Below are 6000 nucleotides of genomic sequence, written 5' to 3'. Positions count from 1 at the left end.
CAGGTCTTTCGATTTGACTCCAGTAGGCGACCTGCGTGTCGTGATGAGGATGAAATGATGATGAAGACGACACATATACCCAGTCCCCGGGCCAGCGAAATTAACCAATTATGGTTAAAATTCCCGACCCTGTCGGGAATCGAACCCAGGACTCCTGTAACCAAAGGCCAGCACGCTAACCATTTAGCCATGGAGCCGGACTATTGCTCCTAATATGGAATACTCTTCCATAATTGGAACACCACAGTATTCCACATTAAGTACCCAGCCGCATTTAATTTCTATCTTACAAATTACATGTGTCAGCTCATGGAATTTGTTTGTCCACCGTATAGTTTGTATGGTTAGTTCACCCTCTACGCACAGCTAACAAGCGTTTTAATGTTTAGGTAAGACTTTGGTTTGTAAAGTACTGCAACTCTTACCTTCCCAAAACTACTTGGAATCAAAATCACTCGGACGACTGTCACAGACAAAGAATGCAACTCAAATGACTTCCCTGAAATCGCGAACACAGAGCCCTTCCTTGTACATCTTTCTATTTTTTTTTTCCATGCAGTGATGCCAATTTTAACTGAACAAATATTGGGGTATTCCATATTAGGAGCATATTACATATTTGCCACTCTTCCTCTACTTATTCAATTTGCAGCAACAGATTGGGCCGCCTCTGTGGTGTAGTGGTTAGTGTGATTAGCTGCCACCCCTGGAGGCCCGGGTTCGATTCCCGGCTCTGCCATGAAATTTGAAAAGTGGTACGAGGGCTGGAACGGGGTCCACTCAGCCTCGGGAGGTCAACTGAGTAGAGGTAGGTTCGATTCCCACCTCAGCCATCCTGGAAGTGGTTTTCCGTGGTTTCCCACTTCTCCTTCAGATAATGCAAGGATGCAGATTGGGCCACCTCTGTGGTGTAGTGGTCAGTGATTAGCTGCCACCCCTGGAGGCCCGGGTTCGATGCCACGGCCGCTTACTTCCCTCTTCCTGTCTATCCCTTCCAATCGTCCCATCCCCCCACCAAGGCCCCTGTTCAGCATAGCAGGTGAGGCCGCCTGGGCGAGATACTGGTCATTCTCCCTAGTTGTATCCCCCGACCCAATGTCTCAACGCTCCAGGACACTGCCCTTGAGGCGGTAGAGGTGGGATCCCTCGCTGAGTCCGAGGGAAAAAACTAACCCTGGAGGGTAAACAGATTAAGAAAGAAAGAAACAATAAATTGAATAATTAATAATAAAATTGCTTATCCTCCTCCGTATGCATGCCGTCTACTAGTAATATCCAGGTTTCTCAATTTATTTTACATCTTAATAAAATTGGTGGCATTGGTTCTTCTTCTTCATCTGTTTACCCTCCAGGGTCGGTTTTTCCCTCGGACTCAGCGAGTGATCCCACCTCTACTGCCTCAAGGGCAGTGTCCTGGAGCTTCAGACATCGGGTCGGGGAATACAACTGGGGAGGATGACCCGTACCTCGTCCAGGCGGTCCCACTTGCTATGCTGAACAGGGGCTTTCTGGGGGATGGGAAGTTTGGAAGGGATAGACAAGGAAGAGGGAAGGAAGCGGCCGTGGCCTTAAGTTAGGTACCATCCTGGCATTTGCCTGGAGGAGAAGTGAGAAACCGCGGAAAACCACTTCCAGGATGGCTGAAGAGGGAATCGAACCCCCCTCTACTCAGTTGACCTCCCGAGGCTGAGTGGACCCCGTTCCAGCCCTCGTACCACTTTTCAAATTTCGTGGCAGGGCCGGGAATCGAACCCGGGCCTCCGGGGGTGGCAGTTAATCACACTAACCACTACACCACAGAGGCGGACGGTGGCATTGATTACGCAGATAAAATTTACTTTTACCGTAACGCGTGCCCTCTAAATTAGTTTTAGAGGAAAAAACAAAATTGTGTCATGTGGTAGTAACTATTTGATAGGATACATAACTTGAATCTTAACTTCTCGTCTTTCGTGGTCCTTGTCTTTCTTCGGACGATTTCTTCGTTTTTAGCAACGTCATCTGCTACCAATTTTTTGGCTTAGGTGAGTTTTGATTTTAAGCTTAATGTCCGGTGGTGGTGGTGGTGGTGGTGGTGGTGATTATTGTTTCAAGAGGAAGTACAACTAGGCAACCATGCTCTATACAGTATAACACTAATCAGAGAGTAAAAAATGGAAGGGATCCGACACTTCTAAAAATGAAGATATCGGCCAAAGAAAGACAAGGACTACGAAAGACGTGAAAACGAAAGATTCACTAGGCCTCGAATGCTCTAGTACCGTCGGGGTCGGAAAAGAACAACAGTTGACCAAGGGGGGTCGGACAGGATAGATGAAAGTGAGGAGCTTGGCACGAGTATGTGGAAGCAATGCCAGGACTCAGCTATAGGTCCCGTGGTCGCCAACCCACACTCCCAAGTTGAGCCCCTGGGGCCTCTTTCAGTCGCCTTTAACGACAAGCAGGGGATACCGTGGGTGTTATCATACCGCCCCACCCACATGGGGACAAAATAATCATTTGTCAGGGGTTAAAGCCTGCATTTTCATGGCAACAGTATTGTATGATTCCCATTGTTCATTTAGGACATTACAGTAGACCCTTATCTAAATGGCACGACTTACTAAGTTTCACCTTCACCTTGACATAATTCAGGCAGTGCGTACGGAACTAGTCAGTAGTTATCACTGGCCTGAATATTACCGCACACTGATACGAACTATCGCTTTGTTGTACCGCATTGCTGTTGTCCTGGCAACTGTGACGTAGCGAACAATGTGCGCATGCGTTTGGGAGCTGGGGGATGGTCTCGGGGAACTAAGCTCCTTGACTGAACAGCATTATCGAGTTGGCCCCCAGGCGGTTTGTGTCGTCCCTGTATGACAATGTTACTAATGACTGCCAACTGTCAAATTTCGTGTGACTGGTGTGTGATGATAACATTTCGATAGTGTAGTGTTAACGAAGATCAGCCAGCTAATTACGGCAGCGTATTGATCACATGTGTCTCTTCCTCGCTTTATAAATCATTTCTCTATCGGTAAGTGATTTTTATTGACATTCCCATCTTTTAAACTTGTGGTGGAAGTGAAACCTTGAAAACATAAACATGTTTCGATTAGAATTAAACAAACATCTAAAATGTGTTCTAAATATACAGTATATGTGATGGTTAACAATAAAGTAACAGATCTTATACAAATATGTTCTTCAATTCGTCTGCTCATGCGGGCGAAAGCTTAGCGCTATATGCGGGAAAATTCAGAACACTAAATTAATTTAAATAACTCGATAAGAAATTACAATCTTGAACAAATGCAGTTTAGTTTCTATATGGTGATTTAAATACAATTTTACATGCTTGTTATGACAATTATATGGTCATTTTAGACGCAGATTAAATTCAGTCTGCAGTTGCCGTCTCCTGAAAATTACCATCGAAGTATTTTTTCCCGCCTTCCTAAGCAATAGTTTATTCAGAATGTACTACAAATATTGAAATTCCTAAACAACAGCACTCAACAGAATAGAACTGATCAGAAAAGGGACGCGGCCGTGGTGTATTAAAGGGTGACGGTAAATCCCGGCATTTGTCTGGTGAGAAGATTAGGCTAATATCACGGATCCATCTTCAGGGCTGCCGTCACACCAGCGTACAAAATTACTGTAGAATAATTATCACCCCCTCCCCCCCCCCAGTCTACAAAAAGCTACTGTAGAAAATGTTCTTTGTATACTGCTGATGTTCTCGCTGTTTTTCATCAGGTAATTCTGTTCAGCTTATCCTTATCAAATACTTCTGGGGCGCTAGAGTCACTTTAGCTCATTCTGGGTTCTGGCCGAGGATTCGAGGTCGGATACCCTACCTGACGCCACGTGATTCCCTAAAAGGACTAACATCCAGGAGCTCTCAACCTGGGAACGTAGGCTGGCGACCACGTGCCTGGATTGCTTCCACATGTGCCAGCATTCTGGATTTCATATTTCCTGACCGATATCGCGTGGTCAATTCTTGTTCTCTTCCGAACCCGACAGTGGATAATTTATCACGGGAAATGTTCAGTAAATTTCCAATTTCGTCGAAAGACTAGGTAAAGAGTTTATAGAAAATCTGCCACATGCGTGGCCGCCCTATATGCAGATCATGATGATTGATTGTTAGATTTCGCGTCCTTCATGGTCCTCTTTCTTTCCTCGAATTCCTCCTTCCCCGAAAGGTCGGAATTCTTCTAGTTTTTCCTCTGGGGCCTGTTCCGTGAAACTGCTACCAACTTTTAGCAGTTACTTATTATGTGAGAAACATTCAGCAGTTAGTAGTGTCATAAGTTATGTTTCATAAAAACAATTCCACTCTCCTGAAATTAACAAACCGCTTTTAGAAGTTAGTATTCTTGTCAAATAGAAGAAAAGAAGTAATGCAGTCTGTTATATTCCATAGCCTTCATGTATAATGTTTTTCCATAACTTTCCTCAGCTTATCCCAGTTATTTCTGGAGTTGCTGGAGTCACCTAGGCCCATTTGATTTTGGCCGGATGCCCTTCCTGACACCACGTAGTTCTCGAGATGGAAATATCAACCCACCATCGACCGGGATTCGAACCTCCACTTCTCGAGTGGGAAACCAGCTGCTTAAGTCACTGAGCTAATCACGTCATATTTCCTTTTCATATTGTGGAGAATAGTTCTCTGGTGTTAGAGCTTTATTTCTTGAGAATAAGAATAAATATATATAACAGATGTGGTGGTGATTTTTTGTATAAGAAGCAATACCATGGAAGTACCAGGCCTTCATAACATTGTTTACAGAAGAGGAAGAATTCTGATCCGTCGAAGGATGACTTTTGCTAGCGGTTATAACGTCGCACTTACTCAGATAGGTTTCGGGGATAATGAAATAGGAAAAAAAGAAAAAAACAGGTATACTTTTCTCAGAAACAACTGAACCTATAGATATATTTTTATCCACAAGGTTTGCATCTACATGACTATCTTATCACTTTCCAATCCTTGCATCGCCGAAAACCTTCGATGTGTAAGTGCGACGTTAAGGTAAGGTAAGGTAAGGGTGTATTCTGCCCGAAGGCAGGTCCGAACCTCTGCAGAGGTGTGCCTGAGCCGGAGTTTACGTACGGTAGGGTGGCCAGTTCCTTTCCGCTCCTCCATTCTCTTACCCCCCACCAACAGCGCATGGCAACTCATCCAAATCTTGACCACGCCCAATGTTGCTTAACTTCGGAGACCACACGGGATTCAGTGTTTCAACATGGCTACGGCCAAATATATGCAGGGTCGTCGGGAACAACATGAACCGTGTATATGAGCGTTAGAGCGTTGATCATACTGATAAATAACTCTATCTTACGCCGTTGTCTTTTTATCAGCAGCTGAAGTTAACCAATCAGATCGCTTCGCGGGTGAATTCAAATGGGCTTTGCGAGGCGGTGTTGCTAAGTCTGCACATGGCTTTAGATCGGTTTGGGAGCCTTGCCAAGAAACCGGCACTAAACACAACACACCCTGGGTTTCAATCGGTTGCAATGGCGCAATTCTGTCAGCTCGGAGGTTCGTGTTCGTATCACTCCTCTGGCGAAGTTCTTTTTCTTCGATGTGTGATTTAAAGTCGATCTTAAGCCACATGCAAATTTAGCAACACCTCCTCGCAAAGCCCATTTAAATTCGCCCGCGAAGCGATCTGACTGGCTAAGTTCAGCAGCTGATAAAATTACAACGGCGCGAGATATCATTTTTTTAAATGTCCGACTCGTTGGCTGAACGGTCAGCCATTTCATTTCATTTCATTTCATTTCATTTCATTTCATATAAAAAAAATTTTATCAGTAAAATGAAATAAAATAGCGTATGGCTTTTAGTGCTGGGAATGTCCGAGGACAAGCTCGGCTCGCCAGATGCAGGTCTTTCGATTTGATTCCCGTAGGCGACCTGCGCGTCGTGATGGGGATGGAATGATGATGAAGACGACACATACACCCAGTCCCCGTGCCAGCGAAATTAACCAATGA

The 6000-nt window shown here is 44.7% G+C and overlaps 1 protein-coding gene across 1 annotated transcript in view; it reads left to right on the top strand.

Annotated features, from left to right (window-relative positions):
• Positions 1-2838: 2838 nt before the first annotated feature.
• Positions 2839-6000, top strand: part of LOC136872606 (uncharacterized protein KIAA0513) — a 95415-nt gene continuing 92253 nt past the window's right edge. The window contains exon 1 of the mRNA XM_067146410.2: positions 2839-3019. The gene's annotated coding sequence lies outside the window, so the exon portion shown is untranslated. The remainder of the gene's footprint in view (positions 3020-6000) is intronic.

The sequence above is a fragment of the Anabrus simplex genome, chromosome 4 (genome assembly GCF_040414725.1).
Source record: "Anabrus simplex isolate iqAnaSimp1 chromosome 4, ASM4041472v1, whole genome shotgun sequence".
In the NCBI taxonomy this organism is placed as follows: Eukaryota; Metazoa; Arthropoda; class Insecta; order Orthoptera; family Tettigoniidae; genus Anabrus; species Anabrus simplex.
Note: the sequence above shows the minus strand (reverse complement) of the source record. Positions and strands in the feature narration are given on the sequence as shown.